The 23,218-nt window shown below is 40.8% G+C and overlaps 1 long non-coding RNA gene across 8 annotated transcripts in view; it reads left to right on the forward strand.

Annotated features, from left to right (window-relative positions):
• Positions 1 to 23,218, forward strand: part of LOC310828072 — a 95,175-nt gene that overhangs the window by 44,274 nt on the left and 27,683 nt on the right. For all 8 annotated transcript variants that reach the window (XR_014556605.1, XR_014556606.1, XR_014556607.1 and 5 more), the window contains one exon: positions 18,350 to 18,421. This is a non-coding gene — a long non-coding RNA (uncharacterized lncRNA). The remainder of the gene's footprint in view (positions 1 to 18,349; positions 18,422 to 23,218) is intronic.

Below are 23,218 nucleotides of genomic sequence, written 5' to 3' on the forward strand. Positions count from 1 at the left end.
TGCAGATTTAATCAGTTAATGAAATCCATTTACTGTAATTTGCTGGATTGGTTGACAACCCTAATGATAACAAAATCAAACCCTGATAATGCATCGTTAGGGATTTGTGTACATATCCCAATTATTGTTCCACAAATACCTGCCAATCAATTTCAATAAGAATGTAGATTTTAAAATAGCACCTCGATCTCTGATGTTTGGGACAAGACTTTTGAGCCCAAGTGCAAATCTGCTCTAATTTAATTCCTATCAAGCTAGCAAAAGTATACAATAACAAAAATGTCAAATCTGATTATCAGATTTCTTTCTCCTTCCATTGGAGCTCTAGCATGGATCAATTCTAAAACAGTTAAAAAGGATTCCATGGAAGCTTAATATTTTCTTCGGTAAAATCAATGGCAGGTCATAACCTAAGCATACTATTTTGGCTGAGATCTGCAACCCATTCAAATTGCATTTCTTGTGTCAAATGAAATGGGGCCCTTTTGAAGTTAGTTTTTTGTAAGTACAGTTTGTACTTACAGCAAGAATTGTAATTACAGCAAGAATTACAAAAACAAACTCCTATTATGACAGCAATGTGTACTCTAGTATACAATAAAATTAATCCATTTATATGCTACACTGATTGTGTTATTGACACCAAATTATTCATGGTGGTTAAAAAAGGATGAGGTGTCGTGAGGAGCTCAAGACACGGTGAGTGGGCATTAAAATTGGAAATGCATTTCAATGTAAACATGTAAAATGATTTACATGTGGGCAACCCCCCCCCCCAACTTAACATAATACATGAATGGGTTTTGCACTAATTAGGAAAAAAAAGTATTGGGATATTGGTGGATAGCTTCATTGAAATGTTGACTGCCATCTAAGGAGATCTGCCTAATGGTAGGGCTGGAACTGCTGATAAAGAGGATTGACCTAGCATGGTAATCAGTATACAATGCTCACCAATTTGAGACATGAGTAGGTGTGCTAATTCGTCAGTATCCTCCATTGTTTTAGATAATTAGTAATGATCTACCATAAGGGGACGGGATGCAGGTGGTGCTGTGGGTTAAACCACAGAGTCTAGGGCTTGCCAATCAGAAGGTCTGCGGTTCGAATCCCCATGACGGGGTGAGCTCCCGTTGCTTGGTCCCTGCTCCTGCCAACCTAGCAGTTTGAAAGCACATCAAAAGTGCAAGTAGATAAATAGGTACCACTCCAGCGGAAAGGTAAATGGTGTTTCCGTGTGCTGCTCTGGTTTGCCAAAAGCAGCTTAGTCATGCTGGCCACATGACCCAGAAGCTCCCTCGGCCAATAAAGCGAGATGAGCGCCACAACCTCAGAGTCGTCTGCGACTGGACCTAATTGACAGGGGTCCTTTTACTTTTACCTTTACCTTTACCAGTGTGGTGTAGTGGTTAAGAGAGTGGTAGATTCATAATCTGGGGAACCGGGTTTGTGTCTCCACTCCTCCACATGCAGCTGCTGGGTGACCTTGAGCTAGTCACACTTCTCTGAAGTCTCTCAGCTTCACTCACCTCACAAAGTGTTTGTTGTGGGGGAGGAAGGGAAGGAGAATGTTAGCCACTTTGAGACTTCTTAGGGTAGTGATAAAGCGGGATATCAAATCCAAACTCTTCTTCTCTTCTTCTACCATAAGGGGAAGATCAGTGGCCAACTTCTGTACTTTCAGATGTCACCTGGTTATGCAGACAATGTATTTTGCCACACAAACTGACCTGCACATTAATAATCAGGCTTCGTATAAGAATAAATTAGGTGCCATATCCAGCAGTAAAGAAGTGAGAGGTTGCACCACTGAGATGAACTGCATATGGATTTTTCATGTCCATTCACACTTTTTGTGGAGCGCCTTGCAATCCCTTTTTGTTTTAACTACCCTGAATAATTGGGTGTCACCAGCAAACTTGGGCACTTCACTGCCTCACCCCTAACTCCAGGTCATTTATGAACAAGTTAAAACCTTAATTATCAAGCTGTAACCCAATTGAATTGCCCCATAACTCTCACTAATAGGATGGAAATATTTGGACTATCATTTGTTGGGTGTGGATTACTGCCAAAGCTATCATCCAGTAGGTATTTCTTGCCAGTGTGAGTCATCTGCTCTGTGCTAAATTAAACATGTATTACTGCTTGAATTGATTCAATGTGAATTGGCAGGGCTAGCTCTGCACTCTGAGACAGAAAAGACATTAAATATTGGTCCTGGGATTTAATGTACAATGCACAGAGGAGGCATGACATTTAGCAAGTGATAGATACTCCTCCCCATTTTTGCTTATGTTGCAAAACTCCCTGTAAGAAATGCATTTGCCATGGAATACTCACTTGAGATTTAGGAATCTCTAGAATCTCCAATGGCTCTTGAATAAAAAAATCACATGGCAAAGCTAATAGGAAAACAGGACATCTCTTAGGGAAAGGGATAACTTCACTCCTATAGCTTCACTCCTATTGTATCCAATGTCAGGAGGGAGGTGGGTGGGTTAGATTTGTCACCCAACCATTTGTCTCAAACGTTACTCTCAAACCCACTGCTTACTATCTCTGTCACATAACTCCCAACTGCAATTCTAAAATCCTAACCTAAAACACTGGCATTGTCTTTTTAAACTAACTCTCAGTTGAGGGAGGGAATGAGTAAGCCCACTCATTTGCAAATGAAAGTTGCCCTTGATCATAGCTGTCAACTTACAGATTTGAAAATAAGGGACCAGCAGCCAAAATAAGGGACCTGCAGCCTCACCTGTTCCAGGCACTCCAGTCTTCCTGTCCTCCTTCAGTCTGGTCAAACTGATGCTGGTAGCTTCGAGAACACTGTCTAACCAACTTTGTAACCAGAGGTTCAACTGAATAGAATCTGAATCACATGCACCACAAGGCCTATGCAGCCTCAACTTAAGATGGCTCCCCGGCCTGGCTTTGCACTGCAAAGTTTGCAGCAGCACGTGCAACAAAATGGCGTCCAGCATTCAAAAAACCCCTCAGCTTGCATTAACTAGCCACACACAAGGCATGCAAGCTCCACCCCCCAGTCGTTCTTAGACTTCTTATTGGGTGAGCAACACAGCCAAGCAACACAGTTGGAAGCCTCCCTCCTCCCTGGCCGGCAGGGAGGGAGGGAGAGGAGCTGCTTCCTTTGAAATTTAAGGGACATCATTTAAGGGACATTTAAGGGACATTCATCAATAAGGGACAGCACCGGGACATGGCACTGGAATAAGGGACTGTCCCTTCAAATAAGGGACACTTGACAGCTATGCCCTTAATCCTAAACATTCATTACCCCCAGACTATCAGCTCATGTAAGAGGCTAGTCCTGGCTTAATTAGCTTTTGATGCATGTTGATTCCAGAGGGCTCAAGGTATCTAGTACATAGTTCAAATACACACATGAGTCTAGCAACCAGTTTTAACACTCGATCTAAGTCTTAATTTAATTCTAACACTAGTTGGATCGGGAATTTGGGGTGTCTTGCACCCGCAAACAGTATTTTAATGCTTGTGTAATTGGATTTTATACTTGTAAACTGCTTAGAAGGCTATTTAATAATGCTGCTGCTGCTGCTGCTGCTGCTGCTGTTGGTGGTGGTAGAAGCTCTGTTGGCATATTCTTCACCAGAAACTGCAAAGCTAAATACTAACTTGGATGGCAAATAGTTTAAATAAGGACTTGGGTTTGCTTTGCAGTAATATTTCCAATGTTCTTGTTCTTTAGCACAGAAATGTTAAACTGCATAACATTAAGGTGTTTGCATAAACCTTCGTAGATGTAACACTCATCTCTTTTTTAGACAACTCAACTTTTTTTCCTTTTTAATAATAAAAATAATAATGCTTTCTCAATGTGACAAACATTTAGCTACCCAGAAATACACATACTGTACTTTTCCGTCTATAAGATGCCCCCTTGTATAAGACACCCCCTATTTGGGGGGACTCCATTTTAAGAAAATGAGGGGAGATGGGCCAAAGTTGTTGGGCCTCCCCCCCACGCAGCTGTGGGCAGGAAACACTCCCTAGATTGTTTCCCGCACACAGTGGCATGGGAGAAGTTGCGGGAGCGCAACCTCCTCTGATGCCGCCACATGCGGGAAATGACCCAGGGAGCGCCAGCTGTGCACAGCAGCATCAGGGGAAGTCGCACTCCTGCCAACAAGCTGGCTGGCAGAGTGCAGCTTCTCCCCCCCCCCCATGCAGCTGCGGCTAAGAAACACCCCCCAGATCACTCCCTGCTCTCTGTGGCATCAAGGGAAGTCGCGCTCCCACCAACAGATGCCACTATCCGTGTATTGGATGACATGATTTTTGAGTCAAAAAACCTCGTCCAATACACGGAAAAATACGGTATTTCCAGTCACCTCAAAGCAAAACTCGTTCAGAGGGAAGGGATTGAATCAATCTCTTATTTCTCTGGTAGTGAGGAATAATATTTCTCCTTTGCCTCCCTTTATATAGAGACTTGCTGTTTGTGGTGTTTTTATAAAAACCCTAACAATTCTCTGTATTGCTGTAACACAAGTGCAGGTCCCTGGATTCTTAAAAACTAAAATTTTTAAGCTTTCTGCTACACTGCAGGTAGCTACCCTAGAAGGAAGTGAATTTATTCTTCTCACTGGTCTCCTAAAACTTTTGCCCTTTCTCTAAGCATTCTCAGAAGGCAGAAACCGTTTTTCAAAAAGAGTCACGCAAACAAACAGAAGGGCCATGGCCATGGATTAAATATTGCATCTATATTAGAAAACTGCTCTGCTGTAATGAAATCAGGAAAATTAAACGGAAGGTTAGATCAAAATCATTATAATCTATGTTAGCCTAATCATGTCAAAAATAAAAATAAAAAAGATATCTGTTTATCTGTTACCTCAGTCAAAATTCCTATTTTGGAAGCCAGCAAAGTAAAGAGCAGGGATAGGGAAACTCTGGACTACCAGATGTTGTTGGACTACAACTCCTATCATCCCTGACTATTGGCCTATCTTGGGTTGATGGGATTTGTAGTCCAACAATCAGGGATTACATAGGATCAGGGAGACTCCGGTTCAAATTCCTGCCCAGCCTCTCTCAGCCCAACCTATCTCACAGTGTTGTGAGGATAAAGTGTGGAGAGGAGAACCATGAGCTCTGTGTTGCTCTCAGCTCCTCAAAGGATGGGTAGGATAAAAATAGAATAGAACAAAACATTTTGTCATAGGAATATAGTAGTTTGACTCACAAATTACATTTTTATATGTAAGCCTATATTTTAAATTAACTGCTACACATGTGAAGTGTGGATGTGACAAATATGTGGTACACTTATCAAGGAGCTATCATTGGCCAACAGCATAAAAATCTTACCTATTACCGCTGCACAAATGACTGAGTTGAAGATGGGTGAATCTGTCAACATTGTTTTTTCTCAGTTTCTCCTTTTTCCAATCAGATTTGGCTCACCCCATTGCTAATATATGTCTACATTTTCATTAATATCCATTAAAGGTCTGCATGAAAATTCATGTTTTTGGGGTCCATTTCTCTCAGTATTTGCATTATGTATGAAATTTTGCCTAGAATATATGAATTTCTCAAGCCATTTCCCTCTAATGGAACACATTTTTTGTATGTACCTTTCTCTGATATAGATCTCTTTGTATACACTTTTGCAATACAGTGGTCCCTCAGGTTACATACGCTTCAGGTTACATATGCTTCAGGTTAAGAACTTTGCTTCAGGATAAAAACAGAAATTGGGCTCCGGCGGCATGGCAGCAGCAGGAGGCCCCATTAGCTAAAGTGGTGCTTCAGGTTAAGAACAGTTTCAGGTTAAGAACGGACCTCCGGAACAAATTAAGTACTTAACCCGAAGTACCACTGTAATATATTTTTACACATGTTCCTTGGTTGAAGGACTGCATTGCAAAGTTTGGAGAAATGAGAATTTCAAAGGAGAGCTGTGTTTAGATTTGTGTATTGGTTTGGGACCTGTACATTTGGTAGGTTCACATTAAAATGCAGCTGCTGAGTATTAAGACATAGTCTACAATCTGATACTAAACCAGAGATTGAAAAAAGGAAACCCCTTTGAAATATTCCTAAACAACTGGAAATCACAGAATAAGTGTGCTGGGAGTACAGAAAGCATAGCTAAATTATTTTGAGTAAATTACAGGCTGTGAGGTATTTGCTTTGCTTTCCTCTGAATGCTGGTGCTGAAGGGTTGAATTCAAATGAAAACTGTAAATATAGCAACCTGAACAGTAACAGGATAGCTGCTTTCTTTGCCAGAAATTTGTAGGAGGAAGTGTTTGCAGGGATACCTGATGTGTTTGTGCCATCACAGGCTTTGTGTCACCCTGTGTACAAAACGAGAGGGTGTCCCAGAATCCGCTCTACTGTTTTAGAGGATTCTGGGGGCACTTTAAGAGCTTGCAAGAAGCAGCAAAAGGGCTTACGATGGTGCATTTGGTACCCATAGAGAAATCTCCTCATGGGCCACTCTTGGTGACATGATTGGGTCCATGAATATAGCCCATAGAATGTGGACTGCCATGAAACACAACTTAAAATGGGAGACTCTCGTCAACCATTTGTACACCAGTTTCTAAACTTCCTGTGCTACAAGAGCCCTGTGTGACCTTTGGGCATGGTCACAAAAAACTAATTTGTAAAATAACAACTACCACAGCAGCAACAACAACAAGATGTGGGTGTTGAGTAGTGTCCCAAATAAGAGAATCTCTCTACATTTTGTACTGTCGCTTGAGAACTGCCAAATCTGCCAGCCCTACTTGGTAACTGGTTATATAGTGCATTTTGGTATTCTTAAATCATGTGCCTGAACAAAAGAGAAGAGTGTTACATCCTCCCTTGAATTAGAAAATGCTATTTATAGAGGATTTCTGGAAGTTTTACTGCATGGCTCATTACTCAGGTGTCTTTGTAACAGGTCAGCAAAAACGTACATCTTGCACACACAAAATGCAGTCCTGCAGAAACTAACAAGATAGCGAAATACCATATTATAGCCATTTGGGGGCCATAAGAGGGAGGGAAGAGGATAGTTTGAGAGAAAGCTTTGACTGTCTTTGGAAATGATGATACTTCATAAGCCAATAATATATTTCCAGACCATCATCACACTTACGGTTTTGTGTGGATGGGGGATTGCACAAAACATGTTTAGGAGTTTGATTCCTAGTCTGAAATGCATCTTCCAAGTCCAAGAAGACCGGCATTATTAAAAAGCAGATTCTAGGCAACTATTGCACACAAGGTTTCTGTCAGAAAATGGAATTCTTACTCAAATGAGAACTAAACGCAACCTAGCTCAGGCAAAAATGTGAACAGATTTTTTGCGGGGAGGAGGATAAGACGCCCTTCACTAAAAACATTAGGACTAACAAATAAATACAACAAATAAATAAATACAACAATAATATAAATAAACAATAAAGAAATAAATAATATAAATAAATAAATACAACAAATAAATACACACATGTTGCTTTTAAAGTATTAAAATACATTTAAAAATCGGATAAGGGGGATAAGGAAATTGCAGGAAAGCTTTGCAAAAAATAAATCATTGCATCTGTACTCGCAGCAGAAGATGTAGGGAAGCTATAAGGACTCCCACAACTGAAGCCCTTTTTGTTCTGACAAGCTTTTACAGTGTGTGGAAAGTAGACAGAGAAGTCCCCCCACCCAATCTCATAACACTAGGATTTGGAGTCATCTGATGAAATTGAATGGAGGAAGATTCAGGACAGACACACAGTGCGTATTTGAACTAGTAATTTGCTGCCATAAAGGCTCTGCTGGATCAGATCAAAGACTCATTTAGTACAGCATCCTGCCCTCACAGTGGCAAGCTTGATGGTTATGGAAAGTCTGCATTGCAGACTGAGTGAAATAGTGCTCTCCCCACTTGTGATGTGGTGAAGACTGCAAATTTAGATGGCCTTGGGATGATCCAGAAGGCATCCTCTTATGTTCTTGGGAAACTTTACTATATAGCCTTACATTGGCTAAACAGCTTTCATTAGGAAAAGTCTACTCCTTTCAGTAGGCTGCTGAAATTAGTTAATTGGCCTTTTGCTACAAACTTCGTAGTGACTGGAATTTTTGAGTCAGGCAACGCTATGGTTTAAGAGAAAGTGAAGCAACCTTGGCAACAATAAAGCTTTCTATTCAAAGCAGATAAGGTAATGGCCAGATGGGGGAAAAGAGAGGTGCAATAAAACTAAGAGGGTTAACTTCTGAATATTCATTGTTCTTCCCAATCAAATGAAATATCGCACAATGCACAGATTTGTAGACTCGCCTGGTGTTAAGACAAGAATGTTAAAACAGCTTTCAATCTTCTCCTGAGGTAACAGCACATGTGAGAGGGGAAATCGTTATTTCCATAGACTTTTTGATACAGCATGCATGTATATATTTAATTTCAGAGATGATATCATAACTCCATTTTCCAGTCATCTCATGATAAACTGGCTAATATAGCACACTGAAGTCTTTATTCTCCCTCCAGAAAAGTATTAAAGTTGAAGGACACATTCCAGAAAAGGAAATAAAAGCCCTAAAGCAGGGCTTCCCAGACATTGTTCACCAGCTGTTGTTGACTACAACTCCCTTCATCCCTGACCACCAGTCCTGTTAGCTAGGGATGATGGAACTTATACTCCACAAACAGCTGGAGACCCAGGTTTGGGAAATCCCACCCCAAAGGATGGTTTAAAGTAGGGAAGTGGGAGGGGGGGTGTCCTGAGGAGAGAGCTAAGGGCTAGATGGAAAGGCCTGGAAGGCCTATATTCAGCTCCCAGGTCTCCTCATCTGAGAGAAATCATATCTCAAATCTGCAATAGTTAATCATTGAGAAAACCCAGCATCTTACACTACTAGCGCTTGATCTGAGCTAGTGCTGTTTAATGTTTAAAGCCCAACAGTGAACTGCAAATGGTGTTTAATTATTTTTTAAAATTAGTTTTGATAATCTGCAAAGGCCTTTGTGCAGGCTGGTGCAGATGCTAAACTCAGGGAGGACTGAGCTCCCCAGACCTCAGCTATCATCATCACTTGGTTTCTAAGCCATAGCTCAGTTTTGCACTTAAGACTGAGAAGTGCAGATTTGCTTCCAAATACCTCTAGGCTTCCCAAAGTGGGCACAGAAGATGCAAAGATTTGGAGCCACCAACTGAATCTCCTTAAATAGAACAACTGACCTAGTATTGGTCCTGCAAATGAAATTTTCAGGTGTTTGAAAGCAAAGAGAAAACTAAGTAGATCTGCATTCTTGATTATAAAAGATGTCAGTTGTCATATGTTATAGGAAAGAAATAAAGAGCACTACAACCCCTACATAAGACGTTTACAACTGTACTCAGTTTTTGGATATATTATTTTCTATGCTTCTTCCATTATCATGTTCCTCTGACTCAGCATTTTAAAGAGATTGGAATGTAATGAACTTTTGATGAACTAAGATATGGGTGGTTACCTTTAATGAATCATTGAGACAGAAGTTTCTTTCAATGAGAAGCTATTTGTACTAGAAAAAATGAATCAAGTTAAAGTTTTAATTGTTATTTCTCTCTTCCTTTTTCTCAAAAAAGAAAAAAGAAGTATAAATCAATTAAGAGAGAACGTAGAAAAAGAAAGTTTGACTTAGACTTTGCTAGTAATACTGCAAAAACATGCAGAATGTAAACACCATAGGATGGATCCAGACTGAATTAAGTACTGTTGAAATCCATGGAACAAGTTAGGTGTGGCTTAAATCTTACTGGCTTATTTGGGAAATGAATCCTACCTACTTAATCTGGACCCAGCCTAAGTATTATTATTTTTCAGATGTGCAATTTGTAATGAAATTGAACTGAAACACCTGCAATGCTATTCTATAAAAAGAGGTGCCAGAACTTACCATGAACGGCTCCCTTGTAATGGCAATGGTGCTGGAACTGAGTTCCAGTGAGTTCCGAATGAGAAAAAGCCCTGCACCTAAGTAAATTCAACTGAGATATACACTACACCATTCATGATCATCACCACCCCCACCCACCTTGTCTTGAGATTACTGGGCCAATGTGAGAAGCCACAAAGAAGCTGTTTCCACAGCAATTGTGGAATTGGAGTTTAATCCCTGTTCACAGCCTGCTATTCTAGTACAGACTCTTCCCTACTCAGAAAGTATATCAAATGCATCCATGAACACATTTCCAATGGAGGGAATCCAGAAAATTGCAGGCAGAGTTATGCCCATGCGATGGTTCTTTTTCACCTTCTCCATTCCACTGCGTCCCAGTACATCTCCTAAAAAGCCATTCTCAAGGGTCAAGGGACCCCCTACAGCGGTGTTCTTCAATTGTGGGTCCCCAGATGTTGTTGGGCTACCATTTCCACCATCCATGGCCATTGGCTAAATTGGAGTTGTCGTTCCACAAAATCTGGGGACCTAAGGCTGAAGACAACAGATGGAAGGAAACAGAACTAGGAAGCTTCAGCTGGAGAGGGAATGCGGAGGCCCCACATGTACAAAAATGAAGGGCCTTCTCTGAGCCCTGCCCAATGTCAGGAATTAGCAATCCCATTTATTGACAGATTTAAGCCCTATTTGGGTATTGCCCAACCCCTTGTTGAACATGGGCACAAGAAGCAGGGCTATATTGAATGGCTCTGTCCTGGACATTGCACATGGTGTCTTGGTGTCTGCTTATACAGCCGTCATCCCTCAAGAGGGCCTCATGTTCATGCTGTATGTGTAGACATCAGGGAGCAGCACACAACAGCAGAGTTGAAGCTACTCGGCTCCTCACTCCTTTGTTGTTTAGTCTTACCTTCTGCGCATCTACCGCCTCAGCAATCTTGTCATATTTGTGTTCCTTGTTGTTTTACATTCTTGGAGGCTCAGCTCTTTCTTTCAGAGTCCAGGTGTTCGGAAGTGTGCCATAGGACTAACAATCACTTTCTTTGTTATATTTATTGCAAAAGAAAAAGATGTCGGTGTTTGATTAGTGAACCTCTGGAAGATTATTACTGGATTTATTTTACCTCTGGGGAAATACTGGTGTGTTCATTTTCCACCGTGTTCATTCTTCATGACGTCTTTTGTGTGTGTTTTTTAAAATATGCAGCTAACCACAAGCTAGGCACTTTTTGAACTTGAGCAAAGGAAAAATGAGTGCCTCCCAGCTGCTCTAACTGTAAATGTAACAAAAATAATTAAAGGTAATTAAGTGTTGTGTGTGTGCAGAGATTGAGGGGGTAGGTAGCAAGCAACTAAAGCGATTTTGCAAGTAGACAGATCTTATCTATCAATGCTCATGGCTAAAGGGAGAAGAGAGGAAAAGAAAGGAGAAATTATGTGCCTTTCACTATTGAGGTACAGAAGTGGCTGGCATGCACACTTAGTAGCCCTTTTTGTTTTCAGCAGGAGGCAAGCATGGAATGATTTTTCCCAGTTCATATTAAGTGTGGTTCAGGCTGGAGGAACCTGGATTCAAGCCACGTCTTTCAGTATGTGGCTTTGATTACATCAAACTTTTGTACTTGTTTTTCAAAAGGTTGCACAGATATGATAATAATAATCTATCTCTTGGGGGGGTTTTGTTTGTTTTCTTAAAATGTAGCCTGCCTTACCACTGTCCAAGGCACCTTTCATAAGAATTAAAATCACAGTATTAAATACAATAAAAACAATACTGAAATTAAAACTAAAATGGCAGTGCCCTCCACATTCAGGACCATCAGGACATAGCTGACCTCCCATGGTTTGTCAGGGGAAGGCAGGACTGCCTCTCTCCTTTTGACAGCCATTTTGTGTTACGACATGCACCTCCATAGCAGCAGCTATTTTGTGACTGGCAGCTCCAGCACTCTCTCAAAATTGTAAAATGTGCCTGCTGATCTGAGAAGGTTGGCGACTCCTGGTGTAGGGACTGGCATGAACAAACATTTCACCTACCATCTCAGAGAATGAGACTTTCAACCAATTCCTTTGTGAGAAAAGAAACCTTCCCTTTCCCTCAGTTCTTAAGCTCTTGAGGAAGGGGGGACTGGCACAAAATGCTTGCTGCTGATAATTGTGTGCAGAAAGAAGGCCTCATGACCCAGTGAACATAAGGCAGCTGGCCCTCTGCCCTTTTGTTATTTAAAGCTATATTCTAGTGGAGGAAAAACCAGGCTGATAGAAATCAAATTCATTAAGATTCTGTGTCACTGAAATCTTGTCTAGTGATGGCTTTAAATTCTTTTCAGTTTTATCCCCTAAAGACCATTTGGAATGTGACCCTGGCGGCCCACACTTGTCTTCTTCAATCAGGCCCACCTTTCTTGTTATCTGCCACCTGTAGGGGTCTGGCTAAAGTCAAAGTCATTATTTCTGGATCTGAACGTCCTCATGTGGAAAACACACACACACACACAGAGAGAGAGAGAGAGAGAGAGAGAGGGAGAGAGACAGAGAGACAGAGAGAGACTTCTCTTGCTATTACATGTAGTCGAGCAATACAGGGGATGGGGCATGTTTGTATATCTTTAAAGAGATTGTATTGCAGATATATAAATATAAACATGATTTGGGGGTTCTGTTAGTTTTAAACAATAGAGGGCAAAAGCTTGAGTACAGAGGAGCGTATTTATTATATCCAATTCTTTTAAGGAGGATTGTGGTTGCTGGCTAATAGTATCTCCTCCTTGCCCTCACATCAGCCTCATTGCAACCCTAAAGTTGGACTGAAGCCCAGGTGAAGGAAAGGCCATATCTCAGTGATAGCGTATCGGCTTTGTCACCCAGTGCTGACAATACTGAGCTACCTATATGGACTTAATGGTCAGTATAAGGCAGCTTCCTGTATCCATTTAAACCACCCCATTATGGAGACCTTGAAGACTTTAAACTTAATTTACCATCTGGCTGTTCACTGTGAGAACAAGATCCTGGACTAAATGGGCCACTGGACTCAACCCAGAAGTCTATTCTTATGTTTTTATGAGTTAAGAAGAAACATTTCAAAGGTTCTAACACCACACTTAATGCTGAGGTTGAGAAGATAGGTGATAGGCAGACAACCCAAGAGATTTTTTGGTTCTAGCATTCAAAATAGAAACTATGCAAGCAAACTATGCAACTAAGCAACTATGCAAACTGTCTGGAGTGTATCTGCATCCTATTGAAGTATGGGATGGAGCCTGTGGAGATCATGCTAATAAGGGCTATGAACTCAGGTTGGGTTCCTTCCACACACACTGCAACAGACGCAAGGCTCAAGTGCATCTCTGCATGTTTATTCTGCATGGGGTAGGTTGGGTGGGGAATCAGTGGCCCTCTGGAAGTTGCTAGACTACAACTCCCATCAGCCCTAACCATTAATGATGCTGGCTGGGACTGATGGGAGCTGGAATCCAACAACATCTGGAGGGTCACAGTTTCCACATCCCATGGACAGATAAAGGAAAAGATCGTGCACAAAGATTTTGTAATCTCAGTTGTTAAGAGACGTCTATTCCCCTCACAAAGCTATGATTCCCAGAGTGTTTTTAATAAATCCCTCTTCCCATAGAACTCAGGTATTTTACTGCTTTAAATGCATAGTGCAGATTGGGCTACAACCAAAAACTCATACATTGCAGTATATGAAATAAGGATTTTATTTAAAAACGTGCTTGTTTATTTTTTAATCATTCCCCCCCTGCAACATAAAAAGAAACTCCCAAATGAAATTTATCTGTTTCCGTTTTAGTTAATACTTAAAGCACTTTGGCAAAATAATTTATCCATTAATAATCACTGATACTTGAATTTAAGATTGGCATTGATCCGGATCCTGCTTTTGAGGACATTTACCATAGCAAAAGGCATTACTACTGCAGTGAGTCCCAACAGCATGCAATGATTCCCTATCAGGAGACATTAAATCATAAATTAATATGGGTCATCTGCAAATCCATCTGCTGCTGAGGAACTAAAGAGAGGCATTTGCAAAAGGCTTTAGATTTAACTGTGTAGAATTTCTAAAGATTTAGAAAGACAGAAATGGCAATTTAGTACTTTGCTAGAAGAATGTCCTTTTTTGGTGTGGGTCTCCGCGACTTTTTAAATCAATATTATCACTAATCCCAGAAGCAGCACAATATTTTATTTCTACATTTTCCAGTTAGCATGGAATTCCAACCACAAATAAATGGCATTTAAGTTTTAAAAATAATATTGTAAAACAAAATGAAACACCCCCAAAAACTTTCTTAAATGGGGTGTGGGGGGGATAATGTTTAAAGCTCAGTACTCCTCCTAACTTTTTATTATTTCTTCAGATCTCCACAAAAGTCAGGCATGGAACTGCAAAATTTGAAAGGTACAAAAAAAATGCCTCAAGGCCGACAAGCAGCCCATTTTTAAAATTATTTCGTTATCTTCATACCTTTATAGCCTACCTTTCCCCAACTGTAGAATGACATCATGCATTTGTTCTTACAAGGTGACTTGCTGGATACCAAAAAAAAAATCCATATAATATTAACTTTAGATTAGCCTTTGTGATTTGAAATCATTTTTATGGTTATATAAATAGGCTAGAGAAAACAGTCTTCACTTTTATCGGTGCATCTAATTGGTAAAAAAAAAGGACATGTTTTTAAAATTATGTTTTCCTATCACAATACCAACTTCTTCTGGCTTGCAAGAATTAAACAGATAAATTTCATTATTCAATGCACACTAGCAAACAGAGTTTTGTGGGGGAATGTATGGGGGATCTCAAGGGACATGCTAATTCAGTGGTCCAGGTAATTACTGACAGGGAATGCTATAGTAAAAACATCAGAGTGGTTTATAACAAACCCGGAACCCTTCTTTTTTATTATTTCGGGATACAGATAATAGCATAAATAATTTCCCTGCATGCTATATGGACAATGAGAGGGGGGGAATTTACCTCTGAGAATATCTGTGATATCCATGGGTATATAAATCCTAGGAAATTTAAGGGGTGGTTCACAAGCCATTTATATTGATATAGTTTTATAGAAATCAATAGGCTCTAGGTAGCAAAACAGGCATAACTGCTATTTTAGTAGAATACTAAATGTCTGTATCGTTCTTCTACACAGTACATGCCAGATTCACTGGAACCAATATGGTGTCATGGCTCTACTATTATTTCCATTCAGTTATAAAATCCAGTGGGTGGCCAAGTTGGGCAAATTACAGTTGCTCAATCTAGCCTCCTTCACAGAGTTTAGACAGGAAGGGTAGGGTGCATAGAAGTGAAATAATATTTTCTTCCTAAATGTCAGTTTTACGACTTGGTGCTCAAGTGTCAGCTGGGCATAAAATATTAAAACAAATATTCTTGGGGGAAGCAAGCTTGTAGTTAGTGGTGTCTAAGTTAGAACTGTAGCTGTTTCTGAAATACGTGTCCATCACTTGTTGACTGATGGAACCTTATATAAATACTCATGACATACAAACCCAGAAGCATTATGGGAACCTCTTTGGAGTATGCCTAGCCCAGCCCAGATGTGCACATGGAGTGTGAGTCATGTCTAAGGACCACACATGCATGTGAAGGGCCCACATATGTCAGCAACACAGCAAGCATCATAGAAATGGAACTTTAGCATTTAGTACTGGACACAGAACTCCGGATGTGGTCTGACCAAGGCAGAATAAAGTTGGACTATTACTTCCCTTGACACTATACTTCTGTTGATGCAGCCTAGAATAGCATTAGCTTTGTTTTGCTGCTGCATCACACTCATGTTAAGCTTGTGGTCTACTAAGACCCCTAGATCCTTTTGTACTACTGGCAAGCCTGGTGTCCCCCATCTTGTATATGTGTAGCTGGTTATTCCTACCTAAGTGTAGAACCTTACATTTGTCCCTATTGAAATTCATATTGTTAGATTGGGCCCAGTTCTCCAATTTGTTAAGGTCATCTTGAATCCAAATTCTGTCGTCTAAGGTATTATCTACCCCCTCCCAGTTTGGTGTCATCTGCAAATTTGATGAGCATCCCGTCTGTTCCTTCATCCAAGCCATCTTTAAAGACATTTAAATATCCTTTTCACATGTACTACTGGCAAGCCAGGTGTTGTTTGTTTGCATGTTGCTTTTCTACAAGCCTGTGTTCAAAACAGCTCACAACATATCAATTAACAATAGGTACGCCAATCCAAAACAACAACAATAGAAACAATTGCAAATAACCATTGTCTCCATAAGTAAGCACATCATTAATATATAAATCAGCACAACTTTGTAGGGGAAGGGGAATGCAAATTACCCAGTTCAACATCTTAAAACTATAATACAAGGCCAAATAGGTTTGAGTCTTCATCCTATAATGTTTTGGTCCTGAAATTTGTGAAAGTGGTTCAGCAAGCTTTTAGGACTTCACTGATGATTCACATACTAGAATGAGCACAATTTAAGTAATTGCAATGAAATCAATTACCTATTCGTTAAATACTGAAATTATATTTGTTTGCTCTCTCCGGTTTTTCTGAAGATCCTTAAACAACTCTGTCTTGGAAACATAAACTGTAATTTGGCCTCCAGAAAAAAGTGGGGGAGGCTAATCCCTCAGCACAATGTAAAATGCTTAAGCAGATGTTTATGAAAATCTGTGTCCTTGGGCCATGTATAGATTTGCTATGCTACAGTTGTCATCATAAGCTACTAAAGAATTTGCAAAGCTGCATTAAAGATTACCAAAGTTAAAATCCTAGAATTAGAGAACTAGATGACCCCAAAGTCCCATTGTGTCTAAACCTTTCCTGCATGGCAGCACTACCCAACCGGCAGGAGCACCATCTACAGTAGGTGGTATGTGGGAGGCAGTGTGTCGCCTCCAGACTTTCAAACAACAGAGCACCTATTATTTTGGACTAGTTCATTAGCTGTACATTCTACATATTCCCCCAAGAAGCCCTGTGTATTACCAAACGACTGACCAAATCAGCCAAAATGATTTACCTCTTTGTGGTCATTCTCTAGTTGAGATTCCATTATAAACAGAGAAGCAATGCCATGGGCTCACTTTATTTTTTTAACATATGTGCAAAAACAACAAGGAGTTTTGTGGCACCTTAAAAATTAAAAATGTGTTGTGATGTAAGCTTTTGTGGACTACAGGTCACTTCACACATACATGATTTTGCTTGTGTGTGCATTGTGTGTGTGTGTGTGTGTGTGTGTGTGTGTGTGTGTGGTGAATTATAAACAGTGAGGTCAGAAAGATATGACATGTACAGGTGTGGCCATTCACAAAAAAACCTAGGTGCTAACACACATCCTGGCACTGGTAAGCCAACATGATAAAAATCAGTTGTGCCATCAGAGTCCACATGTGGTAGCACTGAACCTCTTGATGTATCCAGTGGTTATCCTCCTCTGAAGTTCCTTTGATTAAGGATGGCCAATTACAAAGTGTCCTTGGAGGCTGAAGTGTTCCCCACAGGCCACGTCCAATGACAGATTTGTTTCCGTTATTCTTTTCCATAGAGACAGGCCTCTTTGCACCATGTAGAATGCAGAAGGGCAGTGATGGTGAATGATCACTTATGTCCCTTTGGAAGATGAGCTGGTGAATGAACCACTGGTGGGGTGGATGACATTACTGGGTCCTGTAATACTGCTGTGGATGGAGTTGGTGGCATCAGTCTGCCCCAGGGTCTGCTCCCTGTGTAGATATCCCTGTCATTGTTGCTGAGTAGCTGTTTTAAGCAGTGGTGGCTAGTGCCCATTAGGAAAGATGGGGTGGAAGGCAGGAAGCCTAGCAGTAGGTGGAGCTAGAGCCAATGAGAGGAAGAGTTTGGAAATTCTAGCTTTGTCCCCATTCGACAAGTGCAAAACTGAGGAGGAAGAGGAGGAAGCTAACTGCTTATATAAGAAAGAAGACAGGCAGGTGTAGGTTGACTAAGGACAGGTGGAGGTTGGTGGAGCAGCCCCAATGTACCAACCTCCACTAGTTTTAGGTTTTATGAATGTCCTTTGTAAGCAACTACAGGCCTTCTATCCAAGGCTTGGAAGAGGGAAATGTCATTGTCTGGGATGGGCTGTAGAAAACTGAGCATATAGTGATTTAGGGAATATAGTGTTTAGGGAAGTTTTTAATGTTTGATGTTTTTTGTGTTTTTAATATTCTGTTCGGAGCCACCCAGAGTGGCTGGGGAGGCCTGGCCAGATGGGCAGGGTACAAGTAATAAATAATAATAATAATAATAATAATTTTAACTTGTAATTGGCAACAAGTAGTGTTCTGTCATTTCTCTCTCCTCTAATGGATTGTTTTTGGGAAGTAGACTGTAGCCCACAAAAGCAGACATCATAATAAATTTGTTTGTCTTTCAGGCGCCACCAGTCACTTTTGCTGCAAGACACTATGTCGCTATCCCTTTTGGAAATGGTTACATATCTGTGCAGGTAAAATTATGTGGTCTGGATGCTTAAGTACATCGCAGAGTCCATTTAACTTTCTGAGTGTTACACTTCCGCAAATGTACTGCAGTTTTCATTACATCTGACTTGATTGGCAGGGTTTAGATAATTTGTTTTCTAATTAACATGGCTTTCTGCTTCATTCTGATTAGCTTCTAGCAGGTAGGTTCAGAGAACGCAGTTGGCGGTGACAGTGTTTTGCTCTCCATGGTAACTAACTTCCTGAGAGATGCTTAATTGCCTGATTGTCTGTTTCGGAAATGCTGCTGTTTTGGATGCTACCCTTGCATTCACTTAAACAGAAGAGCTCCTCTTAACCAGTTATACAGTGGTACCTCGGGTTACATACGCTTCAGGTTACATACGCTTCAGGTTACAGACTTTGCTAACCCAGAAATAGTGCTTCAGGTTAAGAACTTTGCTTCAGGATAAGAACAGAAATCGTGCTCCGATGGCGCGGCGGCAGCAGGAGGCCCCATTAGCTAAAGTGGTGCTTCAGGTTAAGAAAAGTTTCAGGTTAAGAATGGACCTCCGGAACGAATTAAGTACTTAACCCGAGGTACCACTGTATAGAGAAGCAAAGGATAGTATAGCAAGTATAGCACGGGGTCTAAGCTGCTGGTTGTCATGTATGGTAGGTTGGTCTTATTTGTACTTATTTTATTTGTACTGTTTTTGCTGTTGTAAGCAGCATTAGGACCTCATGGTGAAGAGTTTCAGTAAGAAATCTAATAAACAATAACAGCTACTTTTGACCCTCTGTGTGCATGTACGGATGCTGCTTACCAGAGCCGGTCCACCCACAAGGAAGGTTGGGGCAACAGTATCCACAGGGACAGCAGATTCTGATGCAGATCTTTATTTCCCCCCTTGTTCTTGTTGTAGATCTTCACTCACCCCTTATTCCCTGGTTCAGGGGGGTGTTTTTGCGGTTCACCTCAGGTGCCAAAATGTCTCAGGCCAGCCTTGCTGCTACTATAGAATAGAAAGTGGAAGAGATGAACTGAACAAACTGTTGCACAGCACCTTGATCTCTGAGCGATGTGAGATTCCAGGCATTCTAGGCTCTTACCCAGGGTTCATGTTTCCTTTGGAATGAGGCACAATGGAAACTGTGATGTCTTTATGATTTACAGTATAGTTTATTTATACATATGTACAACCTGTGCCGGGACGCGGGTGGCACTGTGGGTTAAACCACAGAGCCTAGGACTTGCCGATCAGAAGGTCGGCGGTTCAAATTCCCACGATGAGATGAGCTCCCGTTGCTCGGTCCCTGCTCCTGCTAACCTAGCAGTTCAAAAGCACGTCAAAGTGCAAGTAGATAAATAGGTACCGCTCTGGCGGGAAGGTAAACGGCGTTTCCGTGCGCTGCTCTGGTTCGCCAGAAGCAGCTTAGTCATGCTGGCCACATGACCCGGAAGCTGTACGCCGGCTCCCTCGGCCAATAAAGCGAGATGAGCGCCGCAACCCCAGAGTCGGTCACGACTGGACCTAATGGTCAGGGGTCCCTTTATCTTTACAACCTGTGCCTATGCTGGAGGGGCTCACAGCATTAGCACCAAAAGGTTCTTGCTTCTGCAGCTATCTGCAGCCTTGGATTCAAGCAGAAACCAGGCATGAGTCTCTCTCTCTCTCTCTCTGGCTTCCCAGCCTGCAGCTTTGCTTCCGGATTCCAGCTCACATAGCTCAACTCTTAACTTTGCCTTTGTCTTTCTAACTACCAGTGAGTTGAGGGGGGGGACCATTTGTCTTCATGGCATAGTCGTGTTTGAATATCACTGTTGAAAGTAATAGTTTTCTGCATATCATTGGACAAACTGCCCATTAAAAACACACATGCATACAAACATACAAATCCTTCTTCAATTAAAGCTGCAATCTACCCCTCGGTGAGCTTCACACTCTGCTTCAAGAATTAAATTATGTTCTTCAATTAGCTGTATCTTTCTTTCTGCAGTTCTAGTTTCCACTCCATCAAAGAGCTAGTTTACTAAATCAATTTTAGACTCCATTAATTCCAATTTTCCTTTTTAGCAGACTCTTCTAGAGCTTGATCTTCTTGTAGTAGTATTCTACTGTCAAACACAACTTAGTCTTTTTAAAAAAAGTTTTATCAAATATTATCCTGCAGGCAGAAGTGTCCTAACGGTTGCCTTACATTGCATCTGGTCACCTGTATTAGTAGAAACTTGCTACACCATCCTGATGTATATCAAAATACGTTGTTACAAAAGTATGTTTTTCATCATATCAAAGACAGCATGAGAAAAGGGGTGAGGAAATTAAGTAATGCACCTAAGGCAGCTGTCAAGAATGGAGCTGGCAAGCTGGGTTGTAGATGAAATGATGAGAACTGGCTCAAAGTCTTTGTAAAAGCCATCAATAAGGATAGGATTCTAACCTATGAATCCAAGTGACAGACAGACATAGAAGATATCCCGTTATTGCTACAGCCCAGTTAGTACGCAAGAACATTTGCTGATCTCTTAAAATGGACCATACATAAATATACATAATTGGATTTCACTACACTTACTGACAAAACATATGAAGAGACTCAGTTGAAAAGCACTGTGAGTTCTAGAATACAAATGTTAATTCTCTGGCTTTTTATCTGTGATTCGTCTGTAATTCACATAAACCCAGTCATTTAGCCTCCTTGCTTGATGCAGAACCCTGCAGATTATCACTCTCCAACTTGCAGACAGTGGTGGAGAGTGGGTGGAGCTTTCTCACTCATTGCCACTCTTCCTGCTCATATGTTTAGCTATTCCAGAAGGCAAATGAATAGGGCTATAGACATCATTGGAAGCTGCAGTCATATAGTGAGGAAGACTAGGCCCAGGATACCTGACGAACTGCCTTGTCCAATATCACCCTGCTTAATGACTCACATATTAATCTAAGGCCCCACTCCATGCCTTTCTGCTCCCTTAAAGTGGAGCAGATTGCCAAGCAGGAAATATGAGGGCCTTCTCAGCAGTTGTGCCCAGGCTTCTGAATTCTCTGCTGTGGGAAGCCAAGGGCTGTTTTCCTGCAGATGAAAGTTTCTGCATTTGAACAGTGTGTAAATATTTTGTAGTATTAGGTAGAGGTATGCATCATATTCAGAAAAATCCTGAACCCATACACACACAAAACTCATCTTCTGCTCCTAACACCTCCCTATTGTGTACTTAACATGGGATTTAATGTCAAGCTACATAATTTGTATTGTATGGGTTATTACCAGTACTAAAATAAAAGTACATTCCCCAGTTTCTTCTGCCCATAGAAAACTGGGTTTGTTTTTGCCTCTAGTCTTCTCTAACTTAATGCTGCAGATCTAAAGAAGACATGCTGAATAAGAACGTAACATTTTTATAGACACTTTAAAGGGCAGGGGGAAATCAGCTTTATGGAACACTTCGCTTTACAAATGCATTTGTGTTTTCAGTGTGCCATGGATGATGGTCATTTGTTACTTCCTAATCAACATTTTATTAGGGTTTTGTTGGGTGGGTTGGAGAGAGGGAATCAATATGCTTTCAAAGCTCTGGGAAGACTAGATATTACCTGAAAATAGCATCCGCCAATATTTATATGTTTGGTTTGAAGGTATGAGAATGTTTCTGATGTCTGATATGTGACCACAGAGCAAGAGGTAAAATGAAGTCACCAAATCCTGCTATCACAGTGGCCTGCCAGATGTCTATGGGAAGCCCACAAGCAGGAATTCGGTGCAACAGAACTCTCCCCACTGCGCCAAGTGGTGCTCAGAGACATACTGCCTCCAACCGTGGAGGTACAATATAAGCAGCAGCCAAAGTAGGATGGTGAGAAATAAGCTTTGTGCTATAGAATTGTCCACCCCCACCATCTATATGCATCTACTATAAAATGCTGTTTAGCCTAAACAAACATGATGCTTCAACCAAGTTAATTAAGAATCAAGTATTTTACAGAGTGAAGGGCGCACAAACGAAGGCTAGTATTGACCTCTGTCAATATCATTCTAGATTAGAATAATGCCATCTGCCTTTATTTGCAGTTCCCAAGATTAGTCTCTAAGCAACCAACTCACATCCTAAGCATGCAGGGGGTAATAAAAATGTCAGTGTGGTTTCCTCCATTCCTTGAACAACACTTATCACCATTACAATGGAGACAAAGACAATGTCTAGACTCAATGGACTAGTCATTGACACTGACTTGGGTTGATCTATAGACCATTTAAAACCTACTGGTGATGTGGTTCAGATTTTAACTGCATATATTTTATGCTAACCTAAAATATGAGGTTCCTTCAAAGGCTCCAAATGTTTTTTTCTCAAAAAAATTGTTCACTTTCTTTCCCGTTAATAAAACAAAAGAACCCCAAGATGCTCTTTATTCCTCATACATCAAATCTTATCTAAAAGGAAAACATTTTGTCAGAGATATTGCTTAAGGCAATACAATATATTTTTGACTGTCAAAAGAAAATCACTTTGATTAAAGTGTGCCCTTTTTTTCAGCCATTTTAATATTGCTGCTTTGCTGAGTGAATGCAGTGATACAGATCAACGCTTTCCCTTGAAATCAGAATTATTTCAGTTGCTGGTTGAGTGGGCCCCTATGCTTAGCTTCCACTTGATTAAAATGACTATCAGAGTGGCTTTGCACCCTGCACCCCCCACAAAAATGAGGTTAATGTGTTTTGAAGCCTTAGAAGGATGAAGTCTTTTGTGTCAGGAGGCATAATGGAGTATTATGGTAGCAGTCATTCCACACAATTGAAATAGTTTATTTCATATTCAG

This window comes from Podarcis gaigeae, assembly GCF_964106915.1.
Source record: "Podarcis gaigeae genome assembly, chromosome: 12".
Classification (NCBI taxonomy): domain Eukaryota; kingdom Metazoa; phylum Chordata; class Lepidosauria; order Squamata; family Lacertidae; genus Podarcis; species Podarcis gaigeae.